General features: G+C 53.4%; 1 protein-coding gene across 1 annotated transcript in view; it reads right to left on the bottom strand.

Annotated features, from left to right (window-relative positions):
• ZNF469 (zinc finger protein 469) overlaps positions 1-13,784 on the bottom strand; it is a 228,451-nt gene that overhangs the window by 99,405 nt on the left and 115,262 nt on the right. Inside the window, exon 2 of the mRNA XM_084756898.1 lies at positions 3,109-3,203. The gene's annotated coding sequence lies outside the window, so the exon portion shown is untranslated. The remainder of the gene's footprint in view (positions 1-3,108; positions 3,204-13,784) is intronic.

Here is a 13,784-nt window from a genome sequence, read left to right on the forward strand (position 1 = left end):
GGATGCACCATCTCCAGGGCCCAATGCGTTGACCTCCCAGGAGAGATACCACTGTGTGGGTTGGCTGGAAGCTAGTTGTGACTTTGCCCAGTGGTATGAGAACACTTCCTGCGTGACTCTTGGTTGGTCCCTGTAGCTTGTGAAATGGACTCCAATTTGATGCATGAGCAGATACCCAGGCGATACCATATGCCCCCAGAGATGGTATATGGTGGTGCCTGGGCCCTACGGATCCTAGACATCAGGCCAGGGTAGGAGAAAGAAAAAAAGGAAACTTAGAGCCATCATTTGATTTCTCATCATCTAAGCTCTGGGCCACTGAGTCACGTGAGTCACTAGGAGCTCCTTTACAGCCAATTTCCACTTAGTGGGGCTCACGGTCACCAGAAGGAATTGCATGGCTTTCAAGGCAGAGAAGTTCTGGGCTCTGGATCAAGGTCTACTTGGCTCTGGGAACACTGTAGCCAGTCTCAGGACTATTTACACCAGGACAACCACCAATGGGCATTCCTCCTAATAGGAGTTGGTTAACTAGACAGTTCCCTGGGTTCAGGCAAACATCTGTTCTTTGGATTTGGGAAAGGAAAACAAAAGTGAAGAAGAGGGGCAGAAAAATGTAACTATTTCTGGGGCGTGCTGCCGGAGAAGGAAGGGTACCGCAGAAGGTGCTGGCAGCCTCGGGGCTCTTTCGCGCCCCCTCTCCTGTCCTTCGCTGGATTCCCATGTCCAGGACAAGCTGAGGGTGAAAAACGAACCTGCAACAGGAAGCTGAGACTTCCAAACTATGTCACAAAAGCCCAGCCACTGTGACACAGCAGCCTCAGCCCCACCTGAGGCAGCAGAAGACGGACCAGTTCCAAAGAGATCACAAGAGATGGTCCTCTCTGTGCACTGTCCTCTGGCAGGTGCCTGAGCCCTGTCCCAGAAGGGCAGGATCACATGTCCACCAGAGCTCTCTGCAACTGCTAGGTGAGTTCAAGGTTGCCTGAGAGGCGGTCCTGCCACCTACCTGGTTCCCAGCCACAGGTGCTCCCCAGACCTCCACATTGCCCTCTGGTGGCATAGCCCTGCCTCACAGTTCAGAGGGAGGACAGCCACATGGCCTGCTGGCTGTCAGTGGCTGGTGCGGGGCCAGAGGGGACAACGGATAGGAGTGGGCTGGCCTGAGATATAGCCCAAGTGACCTTGGTTAGCATCATGTTTTAAATTGGCTAAGGACCCCTGCGTGTGATGGTTATTACAAGGCCTAGGAAGAGCTGCCACACAGTGGGATCCACCCTGAGGCTACACTGAATGCTCCAAGTCCCTGAGAAGAGGTATCACATCTGTGTGTCTCTGTGGCCTGAGTAGAGAGCCCAGCCCCACCCTGTCCCCTGGGAAGAGAAGCTACCCCTAGTCCCCTGGGAGCAGTGCTAGCCCTCAAGAGGGCTCCTGACTCACCCTCCCTGGAGGGCTCTGAGCCTGGCCTGGGAACTGTGAGGCAGCTCAGCAAACCCAGGGGACCCATCTTCCCTCCAGGCAGGAGCCAAAGACAGCTGAGCCATCGCCGGAAAAGCAAGCCTTCTTCCACAAGAGCTCAGAGTCCAGAGTCTGTCTGTCTGGTGACCCCTTCACCCCCACCCCACCCCAACACCAGCAGGCTCTTTCTGCTCCCTCTTGTAGACTCAAGTCTTATCCAGCAGCCCCAGGCCCTTAGCCTCATCCACTCTACCATGCCAGAGAGGCCTGGAAAATTACCTGACAGGCACCACAGGCCACCGAAAATTTTCTCTGGTTATCTTACCAGGAAAACATCGAAACAGAAGATCCAGGGCCCCACAGGCACCCCCACCTAGTCCCATGACCACACACATTAGCTCCACCCATTTCCTTTGACAGGTCACCCCCTGCCCATCCTGCCATCTCTCCGTCATCTTTTATTTTCATCATCTCAGAGTGAATGGAAGACCTGCACCACCTGAAGCCTCTGGCATGTGTGACATTAATTGAAGTTCAGCATGTGCTGTCTTCTAGGTCATTTATAGGAGCCCTGGGTCAGGGCCCAAGTTGATGAGATTGACAGCATTGGCCCCGGGTGACTTCAATGCCCCCTCTCCAGAATTGCTCCCCACCCCCACCCATACACCACACTGAGTTGCCTTAATAAGTAAAGACCAACAACTAAAGCAAACAGTTGACAAAGCAATGCCCTGAGCCATCAGGGTGGCATGGGCAGGCTGGCAAATGTTGAGACTCTGTGACAGTTGCTCTGATGATGGATCTGCACCATCCCTTCACCCTCAAGTGACCACCAAGGCCTTTGGGACACTGCATGCCCAGAGTATTAGAAGTTGTCAGGACAGCGGTGCTCCCAGGACAGCCTCTCTTCTTAGGCCTCCCTAAAGAATGAGCCCAGAGCAGGGTGCAGTGGCACACACCTGTAATCCCAGCACTCGGGGAGGCAGAGGCAGAGGCAGAGGCAGGTGCATCACTGTGAGTTCAAGGCCAGCCTGGTGTACAAAGTGAGTCTAGATCAGCCAAGGTATTTTATAGATGCAGCACACATCGCGCAACACTCTGAGGAGCTGCAGGTGCTATGGGGAGCACCCACGACGGCTAGACACATCCCCAGGCTCCCAGCGCAGCTCTGTCACATGGCAGTGACAGCACCCTGCAGGCCATGGTCACAACTCAAGAAAGGGCTTTGAGTTCCACCTGAACTCTTGGTGTGACGCCCATGTGGAGAAGTGTGCCGATGTCTTGCCCAACAGCAATGGGACCCTACCCTTACCTACGCTTCCCACTGGATGCATCTGTCCCAGAGGCCCCAGTGACGTCTTCAGTAGCACGTGATGTTTGAAGAATGAATCCTTTCCAAAAACTAAACTAGGACTCACCACGTATGCTGAGCGAGCACTTCCCTACAGCCTCGAGGCCTCAGCACTAGCTGCCCAAGCCGACTTCAGCATGGAGCTAACCAAGCAGCTGTGCGTTCTCAGGACTCACTTGGTCACTAACGTCACCCTGGTAGTAACAGGAGTCACAACGAGTGTGTGACAGAATCCCAGACAAGAACACGAACGAAGGTGGCAGGAATCAACACCAGGGGAAAGAGAAAGCCACTCTTACCTCTGAATCCTTGGTCACTGCTGATGGATCCCGTCCAGCGAGGAGCAGGGCTGTCTTGTCTGCGGGGCTCCTGCACTCAGCTCACAGTGCAGACCCTGTCAATCACACACAGACATTAGAGGCACGTGGGTATTGCCTGTCCCCAAAACGCAGCTCAGTGTAGACCCCATGGCATGAAGTGTGGGACTTCGGAGGGAAGCCCTCCTCAGGGGTGCTGAGGCTCCATGCCATTCCTCCAAGGATGCCTCCCACAATACCTCACCCACATCGCGTGTGGATGAGAGGCCCCCCCATGCTCTCATGGTCATGTTTAGGGCATCATAGCCTCATCCTACGTGTGCCCATCCATCTACCAGGATACACTAAAGATACATATTCCATGGCACAGTTGGCGCGCCCTGTGTGATGAGCATTTTTGATTGTTGCACAGAGTCCCAGAGGGGCCACCCACTGTCTGTGCTACCTAGGAGGTGCACAGGGAGGGGCCAGGATGCTAAGACTCAGGTGGGCCACTTCGATGCACCTCTAAGGGTGGCCCTTGATTTTCATGAGTTCATTTCTACTTCCTGTGGTGCCTTTGTCTCCATTTTCTTGGATCCCAGAGATCACCCCCCCCCCCGCGCCCTGGTCTGAGCTGCCAGGGATGAACTGAGGCTCTTGCCCTCCCTGCCTTCTGGCCCCTTCTTTGGGGTCTCTGCCCTTTGGCTGTATCTGCCTCAGCTCCTTCTCCATGCAAGTAAATGCAGAAAGAAGCCAACCCCTGCCAGGGCACTTTCCTCCCCGCTTGGGTCCCAGGAGTCATTTGGGGCAGTGAAGAAATAAAGACTCGTGATGTATGTCTTTTTAGAGGCTGTAGTGATTTGGAGACCAGAGCTATAGGCTCCAGCCCAGCCAGTCGACTGGCTCATCTGTCAATGCCTCCCCTTGGCCCTCTAGAATAGGAAGGAAAAGATTCTGCCTTCTTTAGCCTCGTCAGAAATGTAGGACGCATCACAGGACCTCAAGCTTTCAGTGTCCGCCCCCCTCACCAGTGTGCCCCAGGAACACCAACAGCCACAGTAATCCAGACCCCAAGATTGTCAGGTAAACCAATTCCTAATGGCATCATGGCCCCCACCGGTTACTGGAACCAACTCCAATGTAACACAGTGCCTGTGGAACACATTTTTTTCTCCCTGGCTTGGAGATCTTATATATTTAAATGGACCAGACTGGTGGCTGGGGTCCTGTGCACTCACCTGCATGCACATCAAGTCTGGTTTATCCCCTCCAGGTGCTGCCAACCCCCCCACCGCATCTCACTGTGAATTGCTCAGACTGTCAGCAAAAAAAAAAAAACAAAAAAAAAAAACATAAACACAGCTGCTGCGAGAGCCAAACTCACGAAGCCTCCCGTCTCATCTGCCTTCCAATTAATGGTTTCCAGGTCGCTGTGGCCCATGGGAACATCTGTGTTCCATCTCTCCAGCCCACAGATGTGTGTGTGTGGTGGTGGTGGGGGCGGTGCTCCCACTTACTGGAGACGCTGTCTCCAGAACACTTTATCTTTAAAGAGAACGTGCTCACCCTGGTCTTCTGGTGCGATAGTGTGTACTCGCACTTGTAATGGAGCTTGGCTGCGCTGCCCCCAGAGCAACTTCCGGCATCAGTCTGCAGACCACATGGGGCCCATGAAGAAATTCTCATGAGCCACATGGTGATGAGTGAGGACTGAAGTCCCCATGGTGAGTCACATAGGAAGCCGTGGAGGGGAGAGCCCCCTTTGGAAGATCGGATGTGAACAGTAGAGCTGAGCTGCTTTCAAAAACTTGTTTTGCACAGTGGTGCATGTATTTAATTCCAGCATTCAGAAGGCAGAGGCAGGCTGATCTCTGTGTGTTCAAGGCCAACCAAAGCTACAGAGTGAGATCCTGTCGCAGTCAAACTTAGCCTACTTTGAGGTGAGCCCTGCCCACCGACGAGCCTGGCTCCAGCAGCAGCAGAACAGGCTGCTCAGCTTCGTGTGCTTTATGAGCTGAAACCAAGCAGCTTCCTTCACTTAACCTGGTTTTGATGAGATTCATCTTTAAAATATATATATATAATATATACATATACATATACACACTAGGCTGGCCTTGAACTCATAGCGATCCAACTGCCTCTGCCTCCTGACTGCTGGGATTAAAGGCATGTGCCACCACCACCCGGCTATCTTTTTAAAAATTTTAAGTGTGGGAAAATATACACTTGTAAGTGCATTGGTGGTGCTCTGCAGTCTTCATCATCATCCACACGCTCTTCTTATTTCCCCAGGGGATGCTCTGCTACACTAAATGCACCTGGCCCTCCTGCTGCCCCAGCTCTTCTGCGGCTCTACCCTCTGTGTCTACAGGTCTGATGACTCGGTCGGGGGGGGGGGGGGGGAGGGGGGAGAGGGAGGGCTGCACTGAAGTGGACTCACAGCATTGTGTTTAGTCTCATGCTTACCCCCACGTGTGTGTGTGTCTCTGTGTGTGTGTATCTGTGTGTGTGTGTTCACGCGCATGTACTGAAGCAGATCCACAGCATTGTGTTCATTCTCATCCCCGCCCCCGTGTGTGCTCGTAGACCAGAAGTTGACATTAGATGTTATCTCCCCAGGCCCTAGGCTTTTTATGACTGATTAATTCTCGTAGCATAATCCTCGAAGCTCACCCATGCTGTTGTGTGGGGTTGGGCCATCTCTCTCCTTAAAGGTTAATGTTGCACTATATTAGCAGATCACATTTTGTTCATTTGGAAATGGAGACCTGACTGCTTTTGTGGTTGTTGCTATTTTGAGTGCTAAAGCCTTCAGCACTTTGGATTTGTATGCAGAAACTGACTTGCTGGCCCATAAAAATAGCTTTGTTTTCTTTAGGGGCATCTGAACTGTCTTCCATAGTGGCTGGACCACTTTGCATCCCCACAACAGTACATGAGGCACCCGATCCCTGCCTTATCAACACATGCGATGTTCGGCTCTTTGAGGGTAGCTCAGCTGGTTCGTGTCTTTGCTGTGGTTTCTTATTTGCAAATCCAAACAACGGGAGCGATGGTTCTAACTGTCAGCTTGAACTTAGAAACAGGAAGGAAGCACAGGCCGGAGTATGCCAAGGACGGCGTTTTCAGAGAGGCTTGGTGAAGATGGAAGACCCACCCTGGATGTGAGTGGCCCATTCCACAGGCTGGCACCTCAGATAGATTAAAAAGGAGCAGGTAAGCTGAGCATGTGCAACCATCCGTCTCTGGTTCCTGACTATGGATGCCACGCCTTCCTTGCCACGGGGACTGCACTCTGAACTGAACCGACTGTCCTTAAGATATTCTTTAACCAGGTATGTTGTCACAGTAATAAGAAAATTAACTAAATGAGTGACACCCAGCTCCTTCTCACATGTAGTTTCTAATGTTTATTTTATTTTCTGTGTGTGCTTGGGTGTTGTGTCTATGGATGTAAGAGCCCGTGGAGGTTGTAAGAAGGCGTTAGTCAGATTCCCCTAGAACTGGACACATAGGAAGTTGTGCTGGGAATCAAACCCAGGCTCTTTGTAAGAGCATTAAAAGCTCTTAACTGCTGAGCCATCTCTACAGCCCCATTAATAAGGGTTTATTTAAATGCACTCTACACCAAGCCCTTTGCGCAGTGAGTGTGGTGGGTTAATGGGCACTACAGTTTGAGGGATGAACCAGGGCTTACTTCTTCCAAAGGCTGTTCTTTTTGGCATCCCACCACAAAGACTATAAATGGCTTCCACCTGCATCGCCATACACCACCACCTTCTATCCTCCATTTACTATCTGTCATCTACCCATACACTGATCATTCACCCATTATCCATCCATCCTTCATATTCCATCAACCCACTCACCCACCCATCCATCCACTCACCCATCCCTCCCTCCATCTATCCGTCTATCATTCATCCATCCATCCATCCATCCATCCACACATCCATCCACCCATCCACCCATCCATCCATCCACCCATCCACCCATCCATCCATCCACCCATCCATCCATCCATCTATCCACCCATCCACCCATCCATCCACCCATCCACCCATCCATCCATCCACCCATCCACCCACCCATCCACACATCCATCCATCCACCCATCCATCCATCCATCCATCCATCCATCTATCCACCCATCCACCCATCCACCCATCCATCCATCCACCCATCCATCCACCCATCCACCCACCCATCCACACATCCATCCATCCACCCATCCATCCATCCATCCATCCATCCATCCACCCATCCACCCAGGTTCAAAGACGTGGTATTCCCTGGGCTTTGCACCTGCTGGTGCTGTTCTGGCTGCGCCCCCTTCCTCTGAGTCACCCCGTGAGGATGTGCCACAGTTACATGTCTTCCCATGTACCTCTTTTCTTTGTTAGGAGCAGTAGTGAGGAATTGAGAACTGGCATGGGCATGCTCTGGGAAGGCAGCCTGGCTGAGATACCCCTAGTATCTCACTAAACCCCTGAAACCCCCACAAGTGTCCTCCACCCCCGCTCTCATATAATAAGCACAGTGAATTCTCACTCCAGTTCCAGAACCCTGACCACCTAAAGACTGATCTGCTCGAGTGCCAACCTAGAAGTGGTGGCACACCCTGGTGTGGCCCTCACATCCCTGAGCTGAAAATAAGTTTAAGTGGACAGACGCATGAGTCATGTGTGAGTGAAGGCTCAAACAACAGCTTAGACGGAAACCCAGCGGTAGGCCTGGCAGCTGCCCTTAAGGACAGGCTTTGGATACTTTACAGACACGTTCTTGGGACCAGGCTCCTCTCCCTGGAGACAACAGTGGCAGGAAGGCCAAACCCAAGCGAAAAGCAAGACACCTAGGAAAACAGCTTACGAGTCCCCCACTCCCAGACGGGAGTAATTGTTTCAGCTGCTTGGAATCTGGACAAGGCTTGAGGAGTGAGTGTCTGATGTCCATGCTGTGGTCACTGGAGTCACCGATGCCATTTAGAACTCTCGAGGAGCTCAGAAGTGTGACACACAGCAGGGCACTCTTGATGAATGGCAGGCCCCGCACAGCCCTCAGACTCACTGAGAGCTGTCGGTCCCACAGCCATCTCTGCCTCCACCTTTGCCATCAGTGTTGAAAGGAAGATGCTGAAAGCAGGCCTCCAGTTGCTCCTCTCCGCATCTGCACTGGACCTGACGTCTGACTACAGCCCGTCTCCCTCTAAGGAAGGAAAAGAGGCACCGACAAGCATCACCCTCTGTGCCTGAACTGGGCACCAAGTCTCAGCTTTCTTGAGACCCACCTGGTGCGCACGTGAGCAGCGCTGGTTGTCCTGTCTTAGCGAGGGTTTCTACTGCTGTGAAGAGGCACCATGACCACGGCAACTCTTATAAAGGAACACATTTAACTGGGGCTGGCTTACAGTTCAGAGGTTCAGTCCATCGTCATCATGGCAGGGAGCATGGTGACAAGCAGGCAGACATGATGTCGGGGAGGTAGCCGAGCAGTCTACATCCAGATTGGCAGGAAGCAGAAAGAGAGAGTGAGACACTGGGCCTGGCTTGAGCATCTGCGACCTCAAAGCCCGCCTCCAGTGACGCACTCCCTCCAACACAACTTCCTCTACACCTATCCCAACAAGGCCACACTTCCTACTGGTGACACTCCCTCAGGGCCTACGGAGGCCATTTTCATCCTAACCACCACATACTTAAGTCCTTGAAAAGAACAGCTGGTCACCCTGCCATCATTGGCAGGCATCCCCAGAGGCACAGCATTGTGGGAGCAGCTCACGGGCTCTACTGGAGCCAAGAGCTAGAGCTACCTAGGCCTGTTTGCTGTAGCCCCTGTGTGCTTGAGGCCAGCTGGAATGTTGTTGGGTTCCCTACCTGACAAGGGGGAGGGGAAGGCTAGGCTAACTGCAGACACCTGGTCTCTATGGCAAACACACAAGGACAGTGGCTTTCCCCAGCGCAGAGTGACCCCAGCTCTTCAAAGTGACTTATTAGAGCTGAGGATGTGGTTGGCTCCATTGGCAGAGTACTTGCCTAGCATGCACAAAGCCCTGGGTTCCATCCTCGGCACCCTATAAACCAGGTAACGCCAACACTTTGAGGCAGGAGAATTAGAGGTTCAAGGTCATCCTCTGCTATATGGAGTTTGGGGCAGTCTGGGCTACATGAGACCCTGTCTCAAAGGTGGGGGTTAGGAGGAGATACTTCAAATATAAAAGCAGGTGCCATGAGCACTTGTAAGCTTTCAACAGGAGAAACAGCAAACACTGCGGTCTTTGTGCCGTGTGAGCCTTGTCATCCAAAAGTCAGTTTCCCTTTTCCTGCATCTGTTGGTTGAACAAGGGTTGATATCGCAGCTCACAAGCATCAGTCACAGATGGCTCGTCAGGTCTCTGTTTATGTCCACCTCAAGAAGGGCAGGGTACTTGGAACACAAGAGACCATACCGGTGGCTTCAAATCTACTGGAACCCAACAGACTTTCTTGAATATGTTAAAAAGCACCTAGAATCAATAAGACAACCAGCAGATCTTTGTGGGAAAGCACAGGATACAAGCACTTGAACTTAGACGGCCTCTACTCCCAAGGACGGAATCACAAAGTGACGTCATAAGCCACAGAGCTGAATGGCTAGGATGGTGTGGTGTTGGTGAAGGGACAGAGAGTTCAGAAGCCACCACACAGTGTGACATGGTTGCTAAGTCAACTTGAAACCATGAGCTTAATGCCACCTGGAGGATGGCAGCAGAGGACACTCACGTGACCTTGACTTTCCAATGAACACGAGGTGGCACCCGAAGCATGATCCGCAAGATGAAACACCCAACAAGACCAACTTAAGGGAGGGTGGGCTTATTTGGGCTCAGAGTTGGAAGGGATACCGTCCATCACGTCGGGGAAGCCACAGAGGCAGGAGCACGAGGTAGCTGGTCACATGGCATCCACTGTCAGGAAGCAGAGAGCTGAATGCTGGTGCCGGGCTCCCTTTCTCCTTTTAGCTCAGCCCAGGACTGCAGCCCCTGGGGTAAGTGCCTCCAACATTCAGGGTGGGTCTTCCCACCTCAGTCAAATCTCTCTGGAAATGTCTTTACAAACACACTTAGGGGTGTGTCTCCTAGGTGGCTCTCAATGTACTTCAAGCTCAGTGCTGTGCGGGCTTCGCTCCTCCCATCCTGGGTGAGTGGGTGGAGTTAGTAAAGCGATCCTTTCTATGAAGGCAGCCCAGAGGCACCTGAGAAATACTGGAGGGCTGGATGCGAGGCACAAGAGTGACAGCTTTTGGGCAGAGGGTTGGGCTGGGTAGAGAGCTCATAGCAGAGTCTCCAGGGATTGATGCCTGCAGTGGGTAAAGTGGCTCTGGCCAGTGTGGAGGACAGGTGGGGCCTCCAGCAGGAGACAGTGGGTTTGAGGTGGAACAGAAGGCACTAGAACGATGGGGTCTAGGGCTGGGGCCATGGCGGTGGGGAAGTTCAGAGAGGGCTGGAGGGAGAGGGAAAAATGGAGGGGAGAAGGCATGGGGAAGGGCAGGGCACATCTGAAGGACACAGGAAAGGCAGGAGTCTCCACAGCCTTCAGACCGGCAGAGGCACAAGGTGAGAAGAGCCATGGAGCCCACAGAGGATAGGTGAGCTGGGTGGCCAGCGGTGGATCACAGAGTACCCCCTCCCCTTTGCTGACTCCTGCGGAGAGTGCAGGACAAGCCTTCTTTGGGTAAAGGGCCTGAAGACCCTGGGGCAGTGTGACCTTTTCAGAGCGGAGTGACCTTCTTAGGACAGTGTGACCTTCTCAGAGCAGAGTGACCTTCTTAGGGCAGTGTGACCCTCAGGGCCATGTGACCTGTGGGAAAGTATATAGGAGACATCCAAGCTGTCCTGTCCATGGCTAGGAGGGGCCCTAGGCAGTTAAATTCATGGTAAAGGTCCAAGTGCTCTGTGAACACTGACTAGGGTCCCCCAGAGAGCTGAGGAGGTGTGAACAGCCTGGCCTCCTGCCTGCTCCCCCAAACTGGGTGATAGGCCCTGCCCAAGCATGGTACCACTACTATATTCTTCTGTAGAGCCTGCACCCCCTGTTTGCAAGGGCTTCATTTCATGGTTTACTTGCTGTTCATAGGTGGCAAAAGCTCTGGAGTGTTCACCCTGAGAAACAGGATGACACCTATGGGTGGGTTTTAGAGTCACGGAGCCTCCAGGGCTTCCTGGCAGACAGCTGTCCAGAGTGTCCAGTTCCAGGACCCATGGCCACATTCCATTTCTAGGTTGGTTGGTGGGTAGGGGGCATGGTGACCCAGCCAAGGAGCAGGGGTCTTCTTTTCCCTCCTAGCAGCTTTGGGATGGGTGTGGCCAGCTGGGATATTTCCAAGTCATCAGATGGATCCCAGACCTGTTCTTGGGAGGGCCATGTAAGCTGTCTGCTGCCTGGGTTCTGGAATGCCTCACAGCTTCTGGCAACAGACCCAAGCCCAAGCTCCCAGGATGGTCCCCTCCATCTGTCTATCCATCACGCCGGGCCCGGCTCCTGCTTATCCACAGGGCTCCTTGCCAGCTGTTCCTCTGCTTCTGTGGGGTCTTCCGAGAGCTGCATCAGCAAAAGGTGTCAGTGAATGCTCACATAGTGAGAGCTCTGCAGGGCAGCCTTGGTAGAGACACATGCCTGCCCCGAGGTATCCCCGATTCTGCCAAGGGCGCGTGTTACACGGGTGGCTTGACAGGGGTGTTTGGGTATAACAGTAGACTGTGTCGTCATCTGGTTTGCTTTCTGGTCCCTGGAACTTTTTGTTGGTGCTGCATAGGAACACAGTTGACAAAGCCAGCTAGTGGTTTGCTCATCTGGGGTACCTTGGCACAAATCCTTTCAAGATGCCACAGCCTGACAGGGTTGGTCCTGATGCCCGCATGTTGATGGACTCTTTCCTTAGGTTTGCTTCTGCTGGAGGTCACACCTGCACCATCTCAAACATGTCACCAGTCAGGGATGGGCATGCTCCTCACATGCAGACAGAGCCAGCATATAAGTTATGCTCACTGGCTGCTTGACAAGTCTTCATCCAGCAAGCTTACATCTTACGGGGCTTTGAGAGGTCCCTGAGCTAAGGGCCTGGTTCTGTCGAGGAACTAAGCCCGTGCTATGAGCTGTGTTGACCCTAAGGATGCTTAAAGGTCATCAGAGCACCCAGTCCTTGCCCAATGTACTGCAGAGACCCCACAGCGATCGGATCCAGAGAGGCCTGTGGTTCCTACAACCAAGAGAAAAATGTTCCTTCTTGCCCAGGTGGATAAGGGGCCTTGGCCCCTAGCCAAACCCAATAGCATTCTTTCCTAACAGGGCTGGTCCAATCTCTCCTCAGTCCGTTACACAGCTGGAGGTGTATCTAAGGTGGGAGCTACCATCCCTTTAGTCAGTTCTGAGAGGATTCTCTATGCCAAAATGGAACGGGGGCAGCCATGACAGGTGGCGCAAAGGCTGCTGGGGATGGTGAGGAAACAGGATGGTAGAGAGGCCCTTTCTCACAGCGAAGGAGTCTATGAGACACCATAGGGATGGGACAAAGTCGGAAGCCGCTTTCCTCCATCCCACCAAGGGCATGCCACACGGGGCAGGTCCTCCACGTCACTCAGCTGCTTGGTCTTGAGAAAACCGCTCCAAAGCCCCCACCCACCCAAAGCTCAAGACTGGCTCTTGAGCAGCAGCGCTCCCCCTTGCCCCCCAGACTGGTGTTCTCTCCAAAGACCTTTGGAGCAGGCCCAGTCCTTTTGTTATTTCAGGTTTTATTTCCAGCAGATTTCCATTGCTGGGGCCACAGGATGGAAAGGGCGTGTTCTGCGACTCCAGCAAGCCCAGCGCCGACTCCTTAAGCAAAGCCGGGTGCAGTTTTGGGCAGAAATAGCCTTCAGGGTTGAAAGAATGCAGTGGTGTCCTCATGTGGTTGGAAATGCCAGCACAGCCCAAGCCCACCCACCCGTGGCTATAATACGTGTGCAGGCCGCGTTTACCAGGGGCAGCAAACTCCAAAGTGGAGGGTTACGTGACTGGGCCTTGAGCTCACTCACTCACTGCAGGGGCTGAGGCCAGCACCGGGGCCCTGGCTTCTGCTCTGCGGTCTGCTAGGGGTGTAAAGCCTTCTGTTGGCTGGAGAGCTGCCCAGGACTCCTTCTGCTTGGTAAGCAGCTATCAGGGAGCCCCCCTAAGGAACCTGGGTCTCTGCGGTTGCTCCCAGACTCTCCGCAGCCAGAATGGCAGGCAGCTCCAGGGCAGCCCCTGCCTCAGAGAGCCTTGTGGCAGCCAGGACTACCTCCTCAGCTTCCCAGCTTCAGAGCAGACTGGGGACAGGGGGTATGGCTGGGCAGACCTAGCACATCACAGGCCAAGATTGCCCCTGAGCCAGTCCTGAGAGGGTCGCCAATGGATGGAGCAAAGGCGGATGGGGTGGTGAGCGTATGAGGAGACAGAGTAGAAATGAGTCCTTTCTCACAGGGAAGGGGCCTGGGAGACACCTTCTGTTTGGGACCCTCTGCCTCCTTGGAGCATGGGGCCCCTCTAGTTTCCTGTCTGTTCTTCTGCCCCACCTGTGCCCTAGCTGAGAATGCCCAGTGTCCCCATGGCCAGAGCACTAGAAAGTATCTCCAGGCTGACAGAGCAGAATGTTCTGCTGAGCAGCAGGGCCCCTCGGCCCTC

Source organism: Acomys minous, assembly GCF_964271855.1.
Source record: "Acomys minous genome assembly, chromosome: 14".
NCBI classification, from domain to species: domain Eukaryota; kingdom Metazoa; phylum Chordata; class Mammalia; order Rodentia; family Muridae; genus Acomys; species Acomys minous.